Source organism: Camelus ferus, chromosome 8, assembly GCF_009834535.1.
Source record: "Camelus ferus isolate YT-003-E chromosome 8, BCGSAC_Cfer_1.0, whole genome shotgun sequence".
Lineage (NCBI taxonomy): Eukaryota > Metazoa > Chordata > Mammalia > Artiodactyla > Camelidae > Camelus > Camelus ferus.
The window spans coordinates 41,129,053-41,155,373 of NC_045703.1; the positions used below are offsets into that span (position 1 = coordinate 41,129,053).

General features: G+C 37.6%; 1 protein-coding gene and 2 long non-coding RNA genes across 7 annotated transcripts in view; 2 read left to right on the forward strand and 1 right to left on the reverse strand.

Moving 5' to 3' along the window:
- NKAIN2 (sodium/potassium transporting ATPase interacting 2) overlaps positions 1 to 26,321 on the forward strand; it is an 854,966-nt gene that overhangs the window by 759,515 nt on the left and 69,130 nt on the right. The gene's annotated exons all lie outside the window — the stretch shown is intronic.
- Positions 348 to 24,954, reverse strand: LOC116665377. The gene is made up of 3 exons (XR_004321970.1): positions 24,500 to 24,954; positions 3,764 to 3,768; positions 348 to 358 (listed from the first exon to the last, which is right to left on the reverse strand). It is a non-coding gene; the product is annotated as an uncharacterized LOC116665377 (long non-coding RNA).
- LOC116665375 lies at positions 6,521 to 10,663 on the forward strand. Its single transcript, XR_004321968.1, has 3 exons — positions 6,521 to 6,530; positions 8,066 to 8,067; positions 9,859 to 10,663. It is a non-coding gene; the product is annotated as an uncharacterized LOC116665375 (long non-coding RNA).

Consider the following 26,321-nt stretch of genomic DNA (forward strand, 5'->3'; position numbering starts at 1 on the left):
TGGGCAGAGCCAGAGACACTTGAGTCCAAACTGTGGTGTGAGGAGCACTAAAACTGCCGAGTCTGAGAATATCAGCTGTGATCCTGGAATAAAGAGATGGTTCCTTAGGAAACATGCCGTTGCCCCACTTCAGTCTAAACACAACTGAATGCTGATCCCTTTAAAACATGAGTTTTATTGTATCGCTCCTCTCCTTAAAAGCCTGCAGTGGCTCCCCCATGTTATTTCGTTACAGCCGAAGCCAAATTCAGTGTGGTGTCTACATCACCTTCATTATCTGGTTCTGTTATCTCCGTGCCCACTTCTCCTGGAATGTGCCAGGAGCACGCCAGTCTTAGGGCTTGGCCTGGGCTCTTCCCTCTGCCTGGAACTCTCCCCCTCGATTATTCCCCATGGCCTTTTCCCTCACCTCTTTGTTTATTTTTTTAAGACTTTATATTTTTTTTTAATTGAAGTGTAGCCAGTTTACAATGTTGTATTAATTTCTGGTGTACAGCATAGTGATCCAGTTATACACATATATACATATGTCTTTCTGTATTCTTTTTCATCATAGGCTATTACAAGGTATTGAATATAGTTCCCTGTGCTATACAGTAGGACCTTGCTGTTTATCTGTTTTATATACAGTAGTTAGTATAGATTCCCTCACCTCTTGCTTTCTTTTTCTCCATAGCACTTGTGCTGTCTAACATACTATATATTTTGCTAATTTGCCTTGTTTATGGTCATCTTCTCTGCTAGGTGATAAACTCCATGAAGGCAGGAATACAAAATACAAAATACTTTGATTCTCTGCTGTATTCCTAGCATCTGGAACAGTGCCTGGCACATAGTAGGCCTTCAGTAAATATTTGTTGAGTGAATGAATGAATGAATGAATGCCATCATATATGTGTAGGTGTAGCTAAACAAGTGTTATCTTGTAAAATTGTAGTGCAAGGTAACATCTTAATCAAAGAGAAAGGTGCAGAACTGTTGTACACACATCTAGTTTTGAGCCCTGCTCTGTTACTCTCTCATTATTGTTTAATTTACTCACAATTAAAGTGGGATATAAAAAGCTTGCAGCTTTTCTAAGAATTTTTGAGATAAATTGTGAAAATTGTTTTATAAATTGTACTGCTAGTAAATGTTCATTAGTCTTCTCTCCACTGATGTCACCTTATATAACAATACATTTTCCCAGTGTTTAAGGATATTGTTGAGACCCAATAAATACATGTGATGTATCAAGTGAATGGCACAGCAATTACTCAAAATAATTTGGAATTCCTCCTTTGGAGAAGCCAGATATTGATTTTTGAACCCAAAGGGCATTACTCACTGTGATTACTAGTCATATTCATTTGCTTTGAATTCTAATAACTTTTGAAACCCCTCAAAAATAAAATTCAGCCCCTAAAGAAGTTATTTCCACTGTTCAAGAGAAAATATCAAAACTTTCTAAAACAATTCCAGAGTGACAGTAACAATCATTGTAATAATAATAAGCACTACAATCAATAGACATATTTAGAGCATGTATAGATCCACCCTGGGTAACGACCTTGAAAGGAATAGCACTAATTCAGCCACATTATATTAGCAAGTATATCTCTCCCAGCAGGATGATTGGGACGCTACAATTAAAAGCCTGTATTTATGAATTAATCGTGTGTTCTGGGATTCATAAACACGAGAGGGTGGCGCACTCCCATTCTGACCATCAGTAAAGCACTCTGCCTGCTCTATAGGAGGAAGGTCAACGTTGGATTTTTTTCTGTAAAATAAAAGAGTAAAGGGGAGTGAGGAGGGAAGCTGACTGTTCAGAATTCTAGTAGAGATGTGACTCCCAGGCATGTTCACAAATGATCTCTGAGTTACATTTTATCTCTGAGGACATATCTACTTAATATTGTAGAAGGAAGAAGAATCCTGGGATTATTGTGACATTTAATAACCAAATTATTTTTTAACAACTTATTGAGACATAATTCACATACCATAAAATTCATCCATTTCAAGGGTACAATTCAATGACTTTTAATGTAATCACAGTTGTGCAACCATAACAATAGTTTAAGTTTGGAACATTTTTATCACTCCAAATAGAGGTCTGTGCCCATTAGCAGTCGCCCCCACCCCCATCTCTGCCTCCCCAGCCCCTGGAAACCATAAATCTGCATTCTAGCTCTATAGGTTTGCCTACTCTGGATATTTCATGTAAGTGTAATCATACAGTATGTGATCTTTTGTGACTGACTCCTTTTATTTAGCATAAAGTTTTTAAGGTTCATCCATGTTGTACTATATCAGTACTTCATTAATTTTTATCAGCAAATATGTTCCGTTGCAGAATGTGCCACATTTTGTTTATTCATTCATCAGTTGATAGACATTTGGGTGTTCCTACTTCTTGGCCACTCTGAATAATGCAGCTGGGAACATTTGTGCGTGACTTTTTGTTCATTGTCTTTTAATATCAGGTACTATGAGAAAAATCATAAACTTTGCAACTATGCCATCTAGCACTCAAACCCCAATTTGCTGTATGGTTTTGCATACAATGTTTAACTTCTCTGTGGCTCTGTTTCCTCATCTGCAACATGTCCTAGCAGTAAATAAGTGCTAAGAAAATGATGTTTATGTAGGAGATTCAAAAAACTTACGAACATTTTATCCTGTCTGTCTTCACAGCTATCTTACAAGATGGCTGGTTGAGAAGGACTTCTCTTAGTCAAAACAAATAACCTAAATTTTGTGGTAAAATTTGAAGAACTAAAAAGCTGCAGTCCATAATGTTTGTTAATACTGTAAAAATTCAATTTAACATGCCATTTTTGACAAATGAAAATGACTGACTAGTAAAGATTTAAATATGAGTTTAAATGTAATTTTATTGCATTTTTTGTGTGTACTAATTTATCAATGTAGAAGGAAAAAGGAGAAATTGTGGTGTGTTTTATCATCTATCTTAGTCACATAGACTATTTTTTTCAGTAACATTCTTAGGATAAATTGCTAATTTCTATTTTGTGTCAAAATCAATTTTTATGTAGCAGACTTGGTCTCAACCTATTCCATAAAACTGAAATTTACTATATTCAAGTGCTGATGACAATGATTCAAATTTTAATAGGAGAATATATGGGAAATGTTTTTCTTTCTTTTTTTTTTTTCCTGACTATGGTACATTAAGTCTCCAGAGGGGGCAAATGTTTAGCAACATGTTACTTATCACTATGTGACTGTATTAGAATCTAACTCAGAAATGTCTTTTACAATCAGCAATGACTTCTTCCTGAATTGCTCCTACCAGGCAGTCATAAGCAAATTCTGTACCTTTTGAGACAATCTGTAGACAAATAGTTTTCTTTATTTATGATCTGCTTTACTAAGGTAAAGTCAGCCCAAGAGGACTTTTATTACTTTCCAAGGACACCATCATTTTTTCCTCCCGTTTGTACCCTAAAGAGAGCTTTCTCTTCCTGGAACGTAAACACCACAGCAGACCTATAAACCAGATATTTCTGTTCATTAAACCTATCCTGCTAATCAAGAGAAATAGGGAAGTTTGTGTGCACTGGCACACTATTAATATTGAGACTTATTCTTTCTCGTTCGCATTATAATGGAATTGTTCCCCCACTGGTTCATTCATCACTTTAAAAAATTAAGCCAATTTAGAAATATAATTTGAATGTATAATTGAATTTGTCAGTTGATCTTAGCCTTTACAAGTTAATCAAATAACAGAGACTTAAGGAAGTTTCCCACACACGCTCTCTCATTTATGGGCAGCCAATCATCCCCTAAAGAGAATGTCAGGTTCTTTTAGGACGTTATGTTGATTAGATCTTCATTTTTTCTCTTTAGAGGACTGAATTATTTTTCCCCAGCAATCAGAATTCCTGCTATCAGTCAAACTGAAAGAAAGAAAATGGCATCATTTTAGCTAAAATATTAGAAATGACAAATAAGTGAAATATGTTAACGAGTGGAAAAGAAATGTGTAATTAAGCAGTACAAGGACCACATGTCAGATTCTTCTATAGTAATAGATGGGTGGAGAACTTAGACTTTTTGCAAAGACCAACATAGCTGTCAGGAAATTTTAGTCCTCTTTATGATTCCCTGGACTCCTTGAGGACTTCACACCTCAATCAGCAACTGACAAGTTAGTTGTTGTTGTTTTTCACTAAATATAGGAGAGTAGATCGATTAATTGTAAGCTCTGGCAAATTAAGTGGAACAAATTATAATGGGAAAAAGATATATGCATGGTTTAAATGATGTAAATATATGCAAAAATAGGTTTATTTAGGATCTTGAAATATCTAAATTGCTACCTTTCAAATACTCCTCAGCCCTGTGTCAAGCACATTTTGAAATTTCTAGTGGCAATGTGTGCCCTTCTGAAAATAACATCTACTTCCTAGTGTTCCAGTGGTGCACTAGGTGTAGAATACTCTTTACATTTTCTCTAGAGACCTAGGAGGCTGGCCAAGATGAATGCTTTAGTCCTGCTTTGTGCGTGCAAAGAAGCACCTTGGCTCTAGATGACCTCCCCTCCCCAGAGCCCAGAGAAGCTCGGGAGAGAGACTGTTCCATTTGGAGGAAAGAATGGGATGATCTAGAAGCTTCAATATGAGAACATTTCTAGACTCTCTCCCAGTATTGGAATTTGTGTTCTTTATCCTCAGCAGTATAGTGAGATTGCCAAAGTTACTATGTCAAGAAATATTAGTCACCTTTTTGTTCATAAAATCATTATCATTAACTCATTTTATGAATAAGAGTGTGCAGGGCAAGAGCAATGACATGAACCTCGTTTTACATTTGGCATTTCTGAAACTGATAATAAAACATTCAGCATTTCAGTGCTAGCACAGGTCCAGTCACATGACAGGATTTTGACTATGATACCCACCCATTTTCTCTTAGGTCTTGGGAGTATGGAAAGTTGGAATGTCTCTCAGACATTTTACCTAATTCACTCTCTGATGCAAAGTGCACATGAAAAGATTAAGGATATCGCAAACCTACCAGGTGCCAAGTTTTACCTGTGAATTACAAATATGTTTTACATATGTTATGTTACATTCAATTCTCTTGGGTTATCAACATTTCTCTCTTCACTGAGTCCTTTCCTTCAGTTTAGTCTTTTACAAGACATTTCCTTTCAAAAAAAGAAATCCTTTTATCTTTGTTCTCCTTCCAACCACTGTCCATCCCCACTTCCCCTTCACAGCCAATATAAGATAAAATTTACTGTCTTAACTGCTTTTAAGTGTACAGTTCAGGAGTGTTAAGTACATTCACATCAATGTGCAACCAGCCTCCAGAACTCTTTTCACCTGTACCAAATAAACAACTCCCCCATTCCTCTTCCCCAGTTGGCTCCTGACAAACATCATTCTACTTTCTGTCTCCATGAATTTGACTACTTTAGGTCCTATTAGTGGGATCATAAAATATTTGTCCATTTGTGTGGCTTGTTTTATTTAGTATAACATCCCCAAGGGTCATCTAAGTTGTAGCATGTGTCAGAATTTCCTTTCTTTTTAAGATTGAATAATATTTCATCATATGTATATACCACAGTTTGCTTTTCCATTCATCCATTTCATCGTCAATGAATACTGGTGTTGCTTCCACCTCTTGGCTATTGTGAATAATGCTACTGTGAACATAGGTATACAGATATGTCTTTAAGACTCTGTTTTCAATACTTTCGAATATATATCCAAAATGAAATTTCTGGATCATATGGTAATCCTAGTTTTAATTTTTAAGTAATTACCATACTGTTTTCCATGCTAGCTGCACCATTTTACATTCCCAACTGTGCACCAGGGTTTCTCCACATCCTTACCAACACTTATTTTCTTTCTTTTTTTATAGTAGCCATCCTAATAGCTATGAAGTAGCAGTTCATTTTTAAACCTATGATTTTAGACAGCCTTTCAAAGTGTGGTTTGCAAATGCCATACTATCAGAATCACTTAATTAACATATTAGAAACATTCCGATTCCTGAATTAAATATCTGGAAACTGGATCTCAACATATTTTAACAAGTTCCTCAGATGATTCTCTTGAGGAGTTTTGACATTGAACTCAGTTCATTGGATGGATGTGGTGTTAAAGCAATTCAAGTTAATAAAGAAAACACCTCGCCAGTCCTATAGATACTGTGTTGAATAGAACACTTGCTATCAAAACTCACTTTTAGTCTGGATAAATAGAGAATCCATGGAAATAACTAATAATTTGTCAACCTCTTGATGTGTAATTTTGCAAATATAACTAAGTCCTTGAGCCACATGGGGACACTTTACAGTGCTTGTTGAATGTTACTGTTATCACCACTGAATTGATGGAAAATTATAAGCACTTTCATTATGTTCATTTTATGAGCGTGTGTGTGTGAGTGAGACATATAATGAGCTCTGACTTACTTCTGCACTGGCAATGATTTTTATTTGTATCTATTTCCTTTCTTTTGAACAGTACAAGTCAGAGTTGAAATTTTGGCTCTTTTCCGATGTTTTGAGTCCCTCACACTGACTACCACGCTAGGCGCTGTTCATTTTCTATAAACAGAGTACACAGTGCCTTAGACCTTAGCTTTTTGGGAAGGTGCTTGTTTATTATGAGAGAAGACCTTAGGAACCAAAATGAAATTGTGTCCAAAGTGACAGCAGGTAGGGACATGAGCCGAACAGGAATAAAATCAGTTTCCACTGTGTATGAAGAATAAGCTAAAAGGTGCTTAATGTCAAGATTTGAATTAAGAAGCTTTAGTTTAGGCCAAAGGATTTTTAAAAATTCAGACTACTTATACTGATTTTGCATCAGCAAAATTAGATTTGTGAAATCATGTATAAGCAGGCCCTTCACTTCCAAAATACTGGGCATCTTTCCAAACCTAGTCTTCAAATTTATTGTGTTTCTGTAGTTCTTTGCTGGTACTTTTGTGCTTCTGAAACCCGGTCTGCTTTCAGCAATTAATAAAAATGTTATGGGTTTTGATTTGCATCACTGCAGCATATGAACTAAATTACTTTTCATCTGCAGGTTTAAAGCAGAATAGAACTCTTTGTGATAAAGTTTCATACTGTTCAGCTATGAGTCACTGAACCGTGGAATCCAATGAGCCAACACCAAGGCAGCCAGGAAGAGTGGCTGTCTTTTGTTCCAGTTTATATCATTCCAGCTAAACAGTCTGCTCTTCTAGGAGGTTTTAAATGCTAAGCCCCTATGTGGCTTTTAGAAATTGATGAATAATTTTCTGACCAAAGCAACCACTGAGCTATACCAGAACACAGCAAGGGATGGCCCCACGACTTGTCTGTCATAGCTTAACAAGTGCAGTTGCCAATTCAGTGTGGAAAACTTTGCTCTCAGGGGTATTTAAAGAACAGATATTAGAGGTGATGATTATCTTTACTAGGATATAATTCACATTCTCGGTTCAGTGCCTTCACCCAAGGGTAAAATCAAAGTTATTTCTCCTTCTACTGGGTGTCCCTGCCTTTCTTCATTGCTTCTTCCATTTGCTCTAGTTCAGTTTAATATAGTTACTGTCTCAACATCATTACAAAGATAGGGAGCAATTCATTAATAATATAAGAATTAAGGATAGAGATTATGTTTTATTTATATGCATACCTCTCGGTGTTTGGCACAGTTTGTTACATGTAATAAAGAATCAAACTCTAAATGCATGAATTAATTAAGCAGAGTTTGCTGGGTTAGTTTTGTCTTGGTTTTAATAGTCCCCTTTGGTCCATAAATCCTTTCACAGACCTTGGCCTTCACTTTCTTGTTCTTCTGAATAATCTTCCCTAAATTCCTGCAGTCCCAGGTTGAGATACTCTCTTTTAATAGCTATTTTATCCTCTTAGAATGGAAGAATCACTTATAAAACTGAAATGATTTTTGGTGCAACTCTCTCACAAACTCCGCTACAATTTGCCTAAAGTCTACTAGGAATTCTGTCTTCTCCCTTTCTTCTCTCTATAGCTTTTGGCTTAGACCCACTTTCTGCATTTTTCCAAATGAGCCATTATGTTCACTAGCTGTCTTGAATTACCCACTGTGCCTCCCATCACCCACAAATATCCCACTCTTAGGTCACAATTTGGATGCTGGCAAACTGACTCGGGTGTTTGCTTTGAGCTATGTTTGAGGGCTCTCACCACCCCAGAATATTTCTGTTCCCTGTTCTGTTTATAGTTCCTTTTCAAAAAGAGGACTTCTGGTGTTTCCTAGCTTTCCCTGAATATCATATGCCAAGTTGATTTTCCTTTATCACCCATCCCTGGCTGTGACAGTTCCTTTAAAGCAAGAGTATTCCACAGGGTACAAGGGGGTTGTGTTCTGAAAGTCTAAGCAGGTCTTTACACGCTAGAACACTACTCCAAATAAAAACTAAGACGGAAGCTTTGTGGGGGCAGGGACTTCTTTTACTTTCTTTATTACAGCTAGAGCTAATCATCTACCTGCCTTACATGCAAGAAGAGATCTTGAATCACTGCTTCCTCTGTGTCTATATAACAATATAACACTAGATCGCGTCTATGGAACTATAAGCAGTGTCTACATAACAGTGTCTGTAAAGTCCACATACAATAAACACACAAGAAGTACTGAATTAACGTTGGTTGTTAGATTGACTATAATAAATGAATCTCAGGCAATGCTTTAAAGGCCTACTCTACTTAGCCTACATGCAGGTGCATCATCATTCTAATAGTGTCATACACTGTAACCTCCATTTATCAACGTATTTCTCATGAAAAGTCTATAGAACTTCAAAATAGGTATAAAAGACATGCATCTTTCTCTGCTACAATTTTAGCACAATGTCCAGCTCTCCCTTTACTGTCTCTATCTCTCTCTTTATCTCTTGAGTGGAAATAGCCTCCCTCAATCCTACTGAACCTCTGGGCATTCCAGACAGGAAGAGATCATTAGAACATACTAGGTACCGCAGAAAAAAAGAGCAAGGAGTGGAGATTTAGGTTTTTACAGGGAGATGAGGAATAGGACAGAGTTTGGTGACATGAGAAACAGGAGGGAAGTTAAGCACAGGGCTAGGGCTGGAGGGAAATAAGAACAGAAGGTTGGATCATGGTGATGGATGGAAGAGGGGATATTTGCATGGTCACTACGTGCCAAGACTGAGATAAGCATGCTAAATGATTAGCTCATTTAGTCCCTATAGGAGTCTAGCAAATTTGTATTATTACTCCCTATTATATAGATGAAGAGACTGTGACTGAAAAATATCCCTTTTCTGTAGTTCCCCATTAAAAAAATAATGGCACAGGTGAGTACCAGTAAAACCGTTGCTAATGAAATCTGAATAGGATCGGTAGATTGCATCAATGTCAGTATCCTGGTTGTGATAGTTTACTGCAGTTTTGCAAGATATTACCTTTGGGGTAAACCATGTAAAACAATGCACCCTCTATTTTTAGGAATTCTTCATTTATTTTAGGAATATCTATTTATGTTATAAATATTAGCCCTTTGTCATATATGTTGTGAATATTTTTACCCAGTTTTTCATCGGTCTTTTCTCCTTGTTTATGGTGTTCTTGGTGATGGAAAAAAATTTAATTTTCTGTGGCCAAAATTATTAAGAGTTTTTAATTATTATGCCTGGAATTTTGAGTCATAGAAAGCCCTTCCCTACACCAGTGTTAAAGAGCAGTTTACCCACGTTGTCTTTGGTACCTGTGTGGTTTCATTGCTTACATTTAGATACCTACATCCATCCATTCTCAGGATATAGTGCAAGTTCAGTCTCTTAGGAAAACTGCTGAGAGGTTTCGAGATGACATTTTTTACTCATTAGTCATGAAAGGTTTTCTTAGCACATTGATCTACGCACATTTTTTCCCTGCATGATCAGTACCAGATAACTAATGGTATTTGATTATTGCTCCTGCAGGCCTTCCACAGAAAGAATGCAATCAGGAACAAACTTTCAATGACCAGTAAAATTATCATTAGTTCCCTAGACTCATGGGATCTTTGTCAGAGCTGTCTGGATTAGAATGTGGTTTTAAATTCACATGAATTTCTAATGCAGACAAAGAGGTTATCAACTGGCTCCTTTTTAAAAATCTTGAGGAATTTCTACACTGGAAGTATGGATTATATTATCTGTGGCTGTTTTGGGGGTTTGGCTTGGTAAGAGGAAGACAATAGTCATGGCAAAGTAGATCATAAAGTCAAGAGCTTTGTGGGCACCTGGTAAGCATTCAGCTCACCTTGGATGAGAAGTCAGTATTTTGCTAGCAACTTCTCACCCCAAGTACTGATTTCTGCTCTACGTATATTACTACATTATGTACAGCATTTATTTTAAGAAATATATTGCATATTACTTATCACCACTTCTAGATGTTGCAGAACAACGCTTAGTAGTTAGGGCAGTAGATGTGGCAATCCACACATCATTAGCAAATTGCCATTATTTAAGTCATACCTCTCTCATAAAGAACAGCAATATAATGAGGTTGAGATAAGGGACTGAGCTGAAGTAGAAATAAAACACCATAAATAACAGCATAAAGTAAGTTAAAATCAATTTCAATTTCTAATGGATCATTTGGGAATCTTCCAACTTTAATATCTAATTTGCTTTCCCAGTGAATAGAGCTAAATACAGGGAAATCTTTATATTTATTTTGCTGTTCTTTTGAAATTTACATTGTATAACAATGAAAACTGTTACAGGAAGTATTTTCATAAAAAATAAACATATACATAGATATAAAATATTCAACAGAATCTTAAATTTCCACTATCATAAATTTTAAGACTATAGCAATAATTATAATGAATTATTGAAGTCAAAACACTTTTATCATCAACTAGGATTAGAACAGTATATTGTAGAATTATTTGTATCACAAACAGAGGTGGCTCTTACAAATCACCAATACGCACAAGAGGAACTTAATTTCTTCAGCATCCAGTTCAACTTTAACTTTTTATGAGTATATTTCCATAAGAAATCCAATGTAGCCAACTCTTGCTTTTTGCATATTGTAGTATCTTTGGAGCTGTTTAATCCAAGGTAGTTCCTGGAACTATCATTCCATCTCCACCTGTTGGTTGGTGTGTAGAAAGAATGCAAAAACTACGTTAATTTTGCCTAAACTTGAAGCTACACATTCTCAGATCAGAACGTTAAAGATAAATGTAGTAAGTTAAATTTAATTAATTATGCAAACCAATTAGTAAGAAACTAGCTATTTTGGCAATATATAGCTATGATGATTTTCAAAGTTACCATAATTACAAGAGTAATTTTGACATTACAAAATGGATCATAAAATGCATTCAAAAGGTTAACACAATTCATATTTAGATTATCTCCCTTTGGATTATTTATACTACTGATCCCCATATATAAATGTGTTTAATTGATCCTTGGGTATAAGTTAAAGTGCTATAAAATTAAATATTTTGATAACAACTTTCTATTTGGAAAATAACCCAATATCTGATTAACTGGAATGCAAGGATTTTGCCACCTTTAAAATGGGTATTATTTCTATTTATTATAACAATTATTTTAAAAGTTAAGATAACTACTACACACAGAAGAGAGTGGCTAAGAAAATTTTTAAACAGGCAAACCAAATTCCAACATGGATCTGAAAAACAGGAAAAATTTGCTGGTGAGAATGCAAACTGGCATGGCTACTTTGGAAAACAGTTGACAATTTCTCACAAAACTAAACAGTCTTGCCGTATCATCCAGTAGTCATTCTACTAGGCATTTACCCACCTGATTTGAAAACTTATGTCCGCACAAAACCTACACACTGTTTATAGATGCCTTATTCAACATTGCTAAAAATTGGAAGCAGCCAACATGTCCTTCAATGGAGAATGGATAAACAAACAGTGATATGTCCAAACTATTGAATATTATTCAGAATTAAAAGAAAATGAGCCACAAAAGGCATGGATGGATCTTAAATGCATATACTAAATGAAAGAGCCATTTAGAAAGGCTGTGTACTGTATGATTCCGATTATATTGCATTCCAGAAAAGACAAAACTATAGCACAGTGAAAAATATCAGTAATTGCCAAGAGAGAGTGGATATAGGGGGTAAAACTGAATGGGTAAATTTCAAGGGCTACTTGAGGTTGGTGAGACTATTCTTTATGATATAGTAATGGAGGATACATGAAATTATACATTTGTTAAAACCCATACCATATTGCAGCATAAAGAGTAAACCTTAATGTATGAAAAAATGTTTTGAAGGTTCAGCAATGCCAGGAAGAAATGCAGCCTGCGAGGAGAGAATTGAACCATTACAAATGTATGAAACAACTTCACTGAAGGGAATGGGGGAAAGGTGCTAAGTAACTTTGGAAATGAGTCTGTGAGACTGAAAAAAAAAAGAAACTGTGCATAAGCATTGTACTCTAGTTGATAAAGTTGCTTCCTGAGGGGGCAAAGTTTAATAATTCTGATATTGCTACACATGTGTACTGAAATTGAACAATTAAGAAAATGGCTGTAGATAATAGGAGTGAGATTTCTCACTGCAGTAGCGGGAGGTTACAGATAAAAGAGAAGAGAAGATCATTAGAATGATCTAATCTATTAGCGTTGGCGATATCAGTACAAACCCCTGTTTAGCTTAATATAGATACATATAGTTATATATATAAATATATATTCAGTTATGCATATACACACATGTATACATACATACATATACACATGTTAGTATATACACATATATTTCCTTGCTGTTAGCTAAGAGGACCTAAAGAAATGACATGCCCATAGAAATGAGTACATCTTATGCCAAGACACTAGCTTCTAATCCATTCCCCACTAAGAAAAACCAGGGTTCCTTGAAAAAATAAGTGATTCTAGGACTGGGACAGGAGATATTAAGTGAGCCTGGAATACTGTGTAATACCAAAGTAAGGAAATGTATACATATGTTTAAAACCAACAATTGGGGGCATGTTAAAAATGCAAGCACCAACTATTAATGGCCAACGTTGGAACAATTTACACAATAAAATAAAGTAGTTGTATTAATCTGGTCTGGCTGCCATAATAAAGTATCATAGATTAGGAGGCTTAAAAACAGGCACTTGTTCTCTCACAGTTCTGGAGGCTGGATGTCTGAGATCAGGCTGCCAGCATGGTCGAGCTCTGGTGAGAGCTCTTTTCCTGGCTTGCAGATGGCTGCCTTCTTGCTGCGTACTCTCATGGCCTTTACTCAGCGTGTGCACACATTAGAGAGAGAAACTCTCTGGTGTCTCTTCCTACAAAGGCACTAATGCCATCAAACAAGGTTCCCAACCTCACTACTTCATCTAACCCTAATTGCCTCCCAAAAGCATTGGAGTTTCAACATATAAATTTGGGGGCCAGGGGCGGGGAGAGCAGACACAAACATTCAGCCATTCAGTCCATAATAACAGTGTTGGATTTTAATCCTCATTTCCCATATCCAACAGGTATGTCAATTCCACTCTAAATTTCTCTCTCTTGGATCTTGACCCTATTTGCTATTATCTCTGCTGGGTTTTATTATCTCCCCTTGAACTACTATCACAGCCTCAGAACTGGGCCCCCTGCCTTTAGCCTTGTCTACAATTTGCTGTATTTTGCAAAGTGAGCCAGAATCACCTCTTTAACTATAGCTCTCACTATGTTGCTCCTTCACTTAAAACCCTTCAATGGCTCCTCCCTACCCAAATTCCTTAATGTAGCCATTTACAATCTGACCCCAGATTACCTTATCAGTGGTTTCCTCCCTTTCTCCCTGACAGAACACAGACATCCTATAATCCAGGACAAAAGCAGTTTACATCCAAAGAGAGCTTCCAGAAGAGACTTTCTAACAGATCTTGACTGACACTCCAAGAGTAGATAGTAGAAAGTAATGAGGAAAATTGGTGGAATGTCTGAAAAATTAGTAGCAGGCAAATGATAGACACCATCTAGTTCAAGGCACAGAGTAAATGGGTAATGTTCCATAAGTATTTATTGAAAAGAACTGAAATCAGTTCAAAAAGGTGGAAAATAGAAATAAGAACATTTCTGCTTACGTCATGATTCATGGGAAAAGATGGTAACAATGTACTTTACACAGAGCATGTGCTTTATACATTTTGCATGGAAATTCTCTTTCAGACTTTTGAAAATACTTTACATGATGTGTTTAGAATATCTGTGAAGTTTCCCCCATCCTTATTCCTCTTGCCTTCTCTACTGTTCTAGAAAGGCTGACTGGCACGACCATTATAGGACAGAACGGAATCTGATGGCATATACTTATAGTTTCTTGGCCACCACAATGTTTAAGTAATAAAAATTTGAGCAACCATTTTAAAAATGGAGAATTCACATTTAAATCTGGATTTCTGGCTTCCTTTGAAAAATGTGAAGATCTATGATTCAGAGATTATATTTATGCACAGCAACATTCTGTGAGAAGAGAGTGGTACTTGCAGCTGGCCAAATCCTCTCAAATACTTACCTCTCTCGCTTCTGTAGACTTTTGAGTTTGAGTCAGACAGACTTTCATGAGTCTTGATTCTACCAGGTACCAACAGGGTGGACCTAGGTGTATTATATGAGCTCTCTGTACCCTACTGTCCTCAGCTGTAAAGTTGGGATAATCATCTCTCAAAAATAGTGTCATTTTTGTGATGAATAAGTGAAATGGTTTCTGTAAAGAATTTTAGCATACAGTAATCACTCTAGAAACTTTAGTTACTTAAAAACAATGCCACTGTCCTTTTGTTTTGTCATTACTAACAAAGGTATAGAATTAAAAATAAAAGTAATAGAACGTTGGAAGAAACAAACTGCAGATTAGTTTTCCTAGGGAGCATGGTTCTGCTATTAATATTAGACGTAAATTTGGAATAAAGGACCGAAATCCTAAATCATCCTCTTAAAAACCGTTTTTATGATTTCCTTCATAGTTACTCACTATCCTGGTCCTAATGCCTGGCTAGTCACTTTGTTGTCTCATTTGATGTTACCATTTCCTCCATGTGTGCCCTAAATATGAATATACCACAGTCATGGTATGCTGAAAACAATGCAAACCAGCTCATAAAGAGTCACTTGTTAAATTTTTGTGAATTTTGCAACCCAGTGACATCAGCCATGATGGGATTATTTATACCATGGAATGAGCAAATGCTGGATATTAGGACTTTTTTTTTTCTTGGAGAGTGTGGTTAAACATTTATCAGCACACCACTGACCCAAGTCTTAACTGTGGTTTTATGTAAGTTTCCTCCCTTAAGAAATCCTTTCATCCTCATGGTTTCAACTCTCACTTAAATTCAGACTTCTCCCACATCTCAAACTAAAAAGCTTCCGCACGACAAAGGAAACAATCAACAAAATGAGATGACAACCTACATACAGAATGAGAGAAAATATTTGCAAACTATATATCTGATAAGAATTAATTTTCAAAATATACAAGGAACTCACAACTCAATAGCAAATGATGATGATGATCCAATTAAAAAATGGGCAAAGGACCTGAATTAACATTTCTCCAAAGAATACATACAAATGGCCAACAGCTTTATTAAAAAGTGTTCAATGACACCAATCATCAGGAAAATACAAATCAAAAGCACAATGAGATATCACCTCATACCTGTTACATGGCTATTATTTTAGAAAGAAAAGAAGATAAGTGCTGGCAAGGATGTGGCGACAAAGGAACCCTTGTACACTGCTGGTGGAAATGTAGACTGGTATAGCCATTATGGACAACAGTATAGAGGGTTCTTACAAAGTTAAAAATAGAACTACCATATGATCCAGTAATCCTGCTACTGAATATACATGAAGGAACTGAAATCAGGATCTCAAAGAGAGACCTACACTCTCATGTCCATTGCAGCATTACTGACAATAGCTACAATATGAAACAACCTAAATATCTATAGACAGATTAGTGGATAAAGAATATGTGATACACACACACACAAAATTGGATATTATTCATCCTTTAAAAAGCAGGAAGTTCTGTCATTTGTGATGGCATGGATGGAATGGAGGGCATCATGCTAAGTGAAGTAAGCCAGACATAGGAAGACAAATACTCCGTGATCTTATTTATATGTGATATCAAAAATAGTCAAATTCAGAGAAGCAGAGAGTAGAATGATGGTTACCAGAGGCTGGGGGGAGGGGAAAATTGGGAGGTGATGATCAAAGTGTACAAAGTTTCAGTTGTCCAAGTAAATAAGTTCTGAAGATTTACTATACAGTACAGTGCCTACAGCTTTCTATACTATATCATATACTTAAAATTCTCTAAGTCAGTAGATCTTACATTGTGTTCTTACCACGTATACATACTAATGCTAATGCTAAAAAATAATAATAATGAGGGTGGGAGGAAATTTTGGGAAGTGATAGTTTTATCTATGACCTCGATGGTGGTGATGGTTTCGTGGGTGTATATCTACAAAGTTACTGAGCTGTATACATTAAATGTGTATAGCCTTTTTAAACGTTAATCATACCTCAGTGAAGTGGTTAAAAAAAACTTAGCCTTAAACTCACCTCTTACCTCCACTGTTGTGTTTAACAACCTGGTAAATATTTCCACATAGACATCCCGCTCGGGACTCAGCATTACTGTTTTTGTTTCTTAGGGCTGCCATAACAAAGTGTCACAAACTGGTTGGCTCAAAACAACAAAAAATATATTATCCCATAGTTCTGGAGGCCAAAATCTGGAATTTAGCCACGCTCCCTCTGAAACCTGAAGGCGAGAATCCTCCCTTGTTTCTTCCTAGCTGCTGGTGGTGGCCAACAAGTCTTTGCATTCTTTGGCTTAGAGCTGCCTCACTCCACTCTCTGCTTCTTTGTTACGTGGCATTTCCCTCTCTGTGTCCAAACTTCCTTCTTCTTTTAAGGACATCAGTCATATTGGATTAGGACTCACCCTACTGACCTCATCTTGTCTTGATTGTTTATGCAAGACCTTATTTCCTAATAAGGTCACATTCACTGGTACTGGGGGTTGGGATTTCAACCTATCTGTTGAGGGGACAAAATTCAACCTAAAACAATGGCTAAAACCAGACTTTCAATCAAATAATCTCTTCTAGATTTACTCACTTCTTCCAGGTTATACATGTTGGTGACCTTTCTGAAATCTTCATGTTCCTGGTTCTCCATTGTCTGCACCCACTCATCAGATTCTTTGTAGTGTGCATACTATGCTAGTGCTTTAACTATCGCAATAATTCCCTAAAGGTCTTTGCATCTACTGCCATCTATCTTTCCTCCCAAGCCAAACTGCACTGCATTTTTACCACCCATCCTTTTCAAAGCATTTTAGTGCCCACCATATAACATTTGAATGCCATAGGCTGGTTTGAAAAGCTCTCTACACCGAAGCCTTGGTTTATGTTTCTTAGTCACAGTTTTTCAGATTCACTCAAGGCATCCTGCTTTTCAGTAAAAAGTGCTGGACTTCTTCCATGACCCTTCACCAAAGCCCGCAAACCTTTTACTCTGAATATGCATAGGACTTATTTTCCAATTCATTCACTTGGCTCATGTGACATAGAACAATTTGATTATTTATTCTGTGCCGTTTACGCCCCCATTCCTCACCCAAAGCTGTAGGAACTTTAAGGCAAAGACTTTGTTCCCCCACCCAGGCATCCTTCCTTGCTACTGGTAGACATCTGTAGATGCTATTTGGTTCTGTATCAAGATTGTTGTCAGTGAGGGCGTTAGCGGGAGGTTAAATGGGTGACCTTAGGGTCAAAATATTAAATGATCTTATGGGACATCACAACTACTTCAAAATGACAAGTCTAAGAATTGCTGAAATACCATATGTAGTAAATTTTTAAAGATGAGAAAGTAGCTAATCATAGCTAATCACTCATTATGCATTCACTAAGGGTTTATTTTCCCTACTATGGGCCTGGTGCTGTATTAAACAGCAGGAATACAGCATTCTTCCTTCAGTTATCTCCCTATCTACAGAGAAGATCAGAATTTACATATGCACATACAAGATATTTATAAATATATATATATATATAAATGTGTTTATATGCATGTATGCATGTGTATATACACACAGACACAGAGAGAGAGAGAGTTTTTTTACTAACTTTTCAAGGAAGGAGGAATAGTTACACTGCTCTCTCTTGTATAGCCAATGCACTTGCTATATAGCACTCTTTGAAATATATGCAAATAAAATTTTACAAAGAGTCAAATCAGATAGGAGCTGCACTATTCAGACTCATGAGATTCATATTCTATTTGTTCCCCCCTGTAGGAAAAATCCACAAACATTTTATTGTTCTTCAGAGAAAAATATTCCATTCAAGTTGAAAATAGTTTAAATTCACAAGCAAAATGAAAGTAAAGCATGAGATTTCTTTGTAATGGGCCAAGAAAAACTCCTAAAGCACGATAGGAACATATTTTAGAGGGCATAATTCAGGCTAGAACCACAGAGAGGTTATTAAAAGTGAACATTCACAGAACATAAAATATACTTTGCTGCAGAAACTTAACAGTGGTGTAAATGTGGAAGTTATACAGGGCATTGTATTTTGAAAAGATCATAGGACAGCAAAGTCAAAACAGAAAAGACATCTGCAGTATACAAGCCTTCAACACCCATGTGCTCTGTACATAAATTCATGGAGAGGACTGGCCAACATGAGGAACATGAGGCCAGGAGTCAAGTTCATATTTCTCTTATCACCAGCCAAAAACTTAGGCAGGTTGGCCTTAAGCTGACAGCTTTCTGTACTCCCTGTAGAGAAATTCTTATTTTTAACAATACCCACATTTTGAAAGAGATTAGATTATTATTTTTTTCTCTTCCTCAGATTAAAAAAAAAAAAAAAGAAACACAAACCTTTACATATATAAAGAACCAAACAGGTCTAATTTAATTTTCTCAAAATATAGATGAGGAAAGGGAGGCCCAAGAAAGTCAGGTGACTTGCCTGAAAGAGTGATGTGATGACTGAATCCACTGTGTGTGTGTGTGTCTGTGTGTGAGAGAGAGAGAGAGGAGCTAGTTACCTTAACTTTGTGTGTACATATGGATATATGCATACATATACTGAACAAACAGGTATATGAGAAAATAAATATAAATAACACAAAGCAGAGCTAATATACAATTACATAATGTGGCTTATATGCTTCATTCATTAGAAAAACAGTGGAGATATATATTGTCATATCTAAATCGTATCTTTTTTATTTTTTTATTGACGTATATAGTCAGTTTACAATGTGTTAATTTACGGTGTATAGCAAAATGTTTCAGTCATACACGTACATAATCCTTATCTTTTTTTATCCATTGTAGTTCTGTCTCTCTCACTTATTATTTGTGTCCTATCTGTGTACATACCATATCATCCTGCATTAAAATAATTATTTCCTTGAAACTTGGATTTTATTTTGATTGTCCTACATTCTCTGTCCTGCCTTCTACAGTAGCTCAGAGTTGAAGGCATGAAGTCCAGGTCCTTCCCCACCTGTGCTTCAGTGCTTCTGGTCAGCCCTTCCCACGGCTGCTGTCAGGCGGCTGCTGCAGATGCTCGACTGTGCAGGGCATACGCTGCAGAATGCCTGCACCTGCTGTGGCCTGGACAGCCTTCTCGAGCTGATCTATGTCTGCTCTCTGTGCTCGGACATCCCTGCTCAGTCTCACTCTGACCTGTAAGGGGGACCAGCTACCTAATTTGGAAAGCCCCATGTAAAATGCAAAGGCAGAGATCCTTGTTTAAAAATTATGAAGAATTTCAAGACAGAAAAGCAGTGTAAGCCAAGTATTGGGTCCTTCTGAGCATGAGGCCTTGTGTGACTGCCTGGATCTCATGCCCATGAAGCCAGCCCTGCCTGCAAGGGTGCACAAAAGGGTTGGAGTGCTGTTATGGCTTTTGGCAAGAATAGAATTGCTTCCAAGCTAAATACAGCCTACTGTGCAGAAGCCATTGACTGAATGATGCTTCCCATCTCGCCTTACTGCGCATCCCCCCTGCTGCCCTGCCATCTGGGGTATTGCTCTTTGGCTGTTTCTTGTGCATTTCCACATAGGAATCTCCGGGGCCAGAACTGAAGTTGCCTGAATAATTCCATGTGCTTTTCAACTCGATTACCTTTCTTCTGATTTTTGTTGATCTTGAGATAATATCCGTGAAACTCTCTAACACAGTCCTTGGCATCGAAGAGATACTCAGTATGACTTTTCATTAAAATACTCACAGATTCATAGACAGATAAGAGAGGGACCTAAACCAGCCTCCTCATTTTCCAGAGAAGCAGATCCTCTAGAATCTGTATCTGAATCGCTGAATCATAGATTAAGATGCTCAAAATCACAAAGAATTCCTGACACAGCTCACCCCACCCACCATTTCTCTTTCCTTTTGCCAAATGCTCGCCTTCAGGGAATTCTGTTCCTCCTTGATTCTGTGCTGGAAGTTTTCTTATCCCAGTTTTAAACCTGTTCTGCTTGGAAGTATGATATACTTATTTTCTTCTCCATTATTACCTGACTATCTTAAACATAAAGAAGCAAACACTATAATTTTCTTTACTCAGCAAGTCGTAAGTGAGCAATTACTAGGCATTACACTAAGGGATGGCATAAGCCCACGAGAAAATATCAAAAGGGCTCGTGATACTCAGAAGCGTAATGTAGCCATGAAGCAGCTAAGTAGCCCTGGAAGGCAGGAGATAATTGCCTGCCAAATGTTTGTTAGAGAAAATTACAGGGGTCCACTGATGAGGGAGGGTGAATGAGGGGAGATGGACTGGGGAGGACCTTCTGGACTCCCAAATAACGGGAAGTACACATCAAGGTGGTGGGGAGGGGCTAACTACAGGATTAGGGGCCTTGAGACCAGTTAGCATGATTGTTCAATTGACAGTGGAGCTGTTTGGTGTTTTTCTCCCATTAGGCTTACATGTATTTTGCAAAACAAGTGAAGTGAAGGACTGAAATAAATCAAAATCTTTTCAAGAAAGCAGAATTATAAAACATTCAATAATAAAGGATTCTATAGTGTAGATTTCTAATTTTCGAGTCCTAAGAAATTGCTGCCTTCTGATCTTGATGGAAGTTAACCAAGCACAACATTAACCTTGGTAAGAAACAGCCCAAACTGTATACCAACACATTCACAGCTACCTTTTCTCAAAAATTCCAAGATGGTTAGAACTGTGTGAAAATGTATAAGGAAGAAGAGGTAAGAGGAGCCCTTCTGAGAAAAGAATTCTTATTTTCACCTATAGCCCACATTTATAACAGCAGCAAACCAATTGCTTGGGCTTAACAGCATGATACATTCTCAGTTACAGTTATCCACACACATCAGCCAGTGATAGCTGCTCTGTCAGTATCTTCCAATCTGGCTTAGCTAGGGAACGATTAGAATATGTCATCTTGTCACGGTTAAAAATAAACCCTTGGAATTTAGAACTTCATACAGTTTGTCAGCTGTATTTAATTGAGTTAAAGAAGCCATTCCACAGATCAAATCCCAATGGCATTATGATAACATAATAAGTAACAATATGCACAAACACAGAGGAAGTGCAGGGTAATGGAAATATATGAGGACATAAATACTTCAAGGGAAAGAGGAACAGTAAAATAAAATGTGATTTAAGGTTCAAATGGTCTGTGAGGGCTAATGAATGTGGTCTAACACTGAGCCTAGATCCTGTAGAAGAATAATCTTGGTACTGTATTTATCTCCATCCATATCCTATTTGATATTGGCATTAGATCAATTAGCATCAAACCTTGAGTATTAAAAAAGTTGCAGAAATATTGGCTATGATAAACAGTAAGCTCAACTATTTTTTAAAATATTTTGCTATGCTAGGCATAATGCCTGCCATTTTAAAAGTTGTTACATAAGCAGTCTAATTAAATAAGTCAAGATAGTATGAACACAGTTCTTCCCCTTGGGTAATAAAATATAACAAGGGAAAAATGAAAATACCTTTTAAAATAAAATAATTTTTAAACATTTTTTATTGACTTATAGTCATTTTACAATGTTGTGTCAAATTCCAGTGTAGAGCACAATTTTTCAGTTATACATGAACATACTTACATTCATTGTCAAATTCTCTTTTGCTGTGAAATAAAATCATTTTTAATCTCCAAGAGTGGTTCGATAATGTATGGCTTCAAAAAATGCATTCCCTATTTTTAGTCCACAAAGCAAAATCATAGTATTATCTTGTAAATGCAATATTTTGGGGTCTAAAAGTGGAAAAACAATGGAAATTATATTGTTACACAATTTAGCAATATGTCATACTGTTCTTATCAATCACAAATTTTGCAACTTCTCTTCACCTAGACTGTGCATCTATGAAGAGCAATTACCAGAAGACCTTAATTGGCATCCTGATTCTGAGAGTCATTTGGGGAAAATCACTTAATCTCTTTCAATCTCATTTTTGTCATAACAAAATACAGCTCAACATCTCTATTATAACATTGTTACAAGAATTAACAGATAAATTGTATGAGAAAATGATCTGCAACTTGCAATGTATTGCACACATTAGTGATTATTTATATCTTTGGGTTTTTTAATGGATTTTTTTCACAATGATTCCCAGTGACTTTCAACTCAAAATTATGTTCATTAATTCTTAAATTTTTATTTTTACATAATGCTTATGACTACCAAAAACAATTACTGAAAAATGTGTAAAAACTTATCATCATCTATTCATATTTTGATTTTTGAGGTATTGGCAGCCAAGCATGGACCGAATTTGATCTTAAGCCATTTAGAAGTTCTGTTTTCTTCCCTGTGTGTGTGTCTGTGTGTATCACCCTTCACAGGTAACTGGGAAGTGACTTACAGTGGTGGCTTACAGAGTATTGTGGCCAGAGGCCCTTTCATACTGTGATCATTGAGAGGCATCCCTGGTGATGCTTGGGGCCAGCATAGGCCTACACATTCCACTGTCATTGAGGCATATCTCTGAGGGTACTGGGGGAGGTGGAAGGCATGAAGGCTTAGTTGACTGTGTTGAGGGCCTGAGAAGAAATGTAGGGGCACCATACACAACTTGAAGATGGGTTGAGTTTATGATCTTTTCAACCAGGCCACGAATGGAATCAAAGGCTTAGCACCAGCAGCACCCTGACTCCCAGGCCAGCAGAAGAACAACACACTTCATGACTCCAAAAGAGCCTGGGTGTTCCTGCTGCCTCTGTGGGAGATGGTCGGTTCTCCTAAAGGGACCTCATGGTGTCTGAGTAGCCCCCTCACAATTAGTGTGTAATGGCAGAAGGAAGGTGGGTGGGAGACAGGCTGCTCCAGTCATCAAGGAAAGCCTGGGACAGCTGTGAGTGCCCTGTGGTCTTGGGGGCGCTCCTCCAGCTTAGTTTTGTCTGAGACAAAGGGGCCGAGAGAGGCACCTGGTTAATGGCTGGTGCTTCCATTCGTGCCCAGACGTCAATTATATTTCCTCTAGTGTTCCCTTAAAGGTTCCCGTTCAAAATAACCAAAGGTTGGTTACCCCTCTTCTTCCCTTTCCATCATCTCAGTGTGACTGAAGTGTGCAGTGTATTATAATAGCTAGGGAAGGAAAAGTAGTAGTAAGGAGCCGGTAGTGAAGGCATGGTTAGTTCATAGCCCGCATAGTCTACACCCAGAGAATCAATGTGTGTAAGTATTTATTTATTCCACCAAATATTTCCTGAGTGCCTAATTAGTACTAATCACTGAGGGCCAAAGAATACATTAGAGAACAAGACAGACAAAGATCATACCCTCTGGAGCTCACATTTCAATGAAGGAGACAGAAAATGAACATATACATAATACAATGTCAGGCAGTGACAGGTGCTTTGCAGACAAATAGAGAAATGTACAGAAACAAATGAAAAATGTTGGGAGGGGTTTGATCTGGAAGGGCAGGGAAGACATCTCTGATGACATTGGAGTGAGGACCTGAATAAAGTGGCAGTGAACCATGTTAATATCTACGGAAAGGAAATTCCAAGCTAAGAGGAAAGCAAGAGTAAAGTCCAAAGAAGAACAGGAGTTTGTCATTCTCAGGAAACTGCAAGATGGCCAGTGTCTGTGAAGAGCTGTGAGTGAGAAGCAAGCCCGTAGGTGACAGATCTGAGGAAGAAGCCAGATCAAGTGAGATGGTGAAGGCTGTGATAAAGACCCACTAGATTGGATCTAATTATATAATAGGAAGATTTTTTTTTTTAAGATTTTGAACCACAGTGTAAAGAATTCATTATGCGAAGAGTGGAATTCCAAAGGGATACCAGTTTGGATGCAGTCAAATTTAAGTTAGCTGAGAAAAGATGATGTCTTAAACCAGAGTGGTAAAACAGAGGAGCAGCAAAAAAAAAATGTTCAGATTCTGGCTATATTTTGGGATTTTCCCCCAATGGCCACATGAGAAGAAGAGAAATCACAGATAACTCCTAAATAGATAACAGTCAAATAGTGATGGTATTTATTTAGACGGGAGAGATGTGAAGGAGCCGAGTCAGTAATTCTGGACTGAACACAGCAAGTTAGATGTCTACCACACAGGCCAGCACAGATGTTCAGCAGGCAGGTGGACGTATCAATCTGAGCTCAATGGAGAGGTCGGTGCTGGAAAAAAGAAAATTGGGGTTCATCAGCATTTAGATCCAAAAGATTAAATATTAAAGGATAATGACTCAGTTTTGCCGTTAAAATTCATTCAAAGAAGAAGTAGAAATATGGCTGAAATTGTTCGCTGGTGTTACAGGAGCTACAACTCAGGATATTTAAGTAATAGAGATAAATGCTGAAAATAAGACCAGCATGAATCACAAATACTGCGCTACCCAGGCTCTGACTTATCCGCTACTGAAGTGCAAGGCCCCTCAGACAGGAGCGCAATGCGTGCTTATCTCTGACTAGAAACGCTAAGTCAGGTGAGAACCAAAAACGAGGGGCTGAACTTGCACTGAACCTCAGGGCAAAAGCAGCTGAGGACGGCTATTGTCATTATGTATCATGATTATGATTCCGTGTTGCACCTTCTTCTTGCAATCTGCGAAGGCACACTGCTTTATAATTGATTTTACTAATCCATCACAGCCTACTCTCTTTGTGTGCTTTTTGGTCTCTTTGATTGTCCTAATTCATGTCTATTTTATCATGTAAGCCACTGTGATCCTCCTTAGAATACAAATCACAGAAACAAATGTTTTGTAATAAGCAAGTTGAGTCAGTTAGTGGGTAAGCAGTACAAGTTTAACTTGATCGGTGAAGGGTAGAGGCCTCTGGAGGTTCACTGACTTGCCTTGTGCCGCCAGCAAGCCAGCAGCAAGCGTGGAGCCCTCATATCCCCACAGGGTCAGCATCAGGGCTGGGATGCTGCCCTCGCTGACTCCTGACTTCCTGTAAGCCACGCCGTAGCTAGGCTCTCAAATGCAGCAAACAAGACCTCCTTGGGATCCTGTGCGCCCCTGGCTCTGATTTTATCACTTAGACAGATTGCCTTTACCTGACTCCTTCAGTCACAAATACACTGGGTCCTCCCCTCCCCAGCAGCTTCCACTGCAGTCCCCTGACGTGTGCCTTTTCAGCCCTCCATCACACCCTGACCCAGAACACCACCCCAGCCATGGGCCTCTGTGTGCCTGGGGTTCTGCTCCCTGGAAGAAGGTCAGATTTTAAAAGCACAGAGCTATTTCTTTCAAAAGAGACGATGGAGATTTTATAACATGATCAAAATATTAAAAATATAACTCATTCAAAAAGTCAATTCCTTCAGAATTCAGAAGCGTTGGTCTGAGCCTCCAAGAGGAGGGACCGTGTGAGTGTTTTTCACTGCTTCATACTTGGCTTCCGGCATTATGCCCGGGCCCGTTGTGGGCCATTGATAACAGGCACCGTGGCATCTCAGAGGCAGGCATCGTGCAGACTCTGGTGTCAGATCCAGTGGGACAAACCGTAGCTCTGCCCCTTCCTGGCCATGTGACCTTGGCAAACTACCTAACCTCGCTGTACGGAAACATCCTAGTCTGTGAAAGCAAAGAGCACCTGCCCCAAAAGATTTTTGTCAGATTCAGTAAACCACGACACAAATAAAACTTAGAATGCCATAAGCCCTCAACGTGTTGTAAATATTGAAGATGAATCATTTAAGATTTGAGAACAATGTGTGTGTGATGAGTTAAAAATCCCTGCCTCCCCATTTATTCCAGCTTTTATTTATTTTTTAACATTTTTTATTGATTTATAATCATTTTACAATGT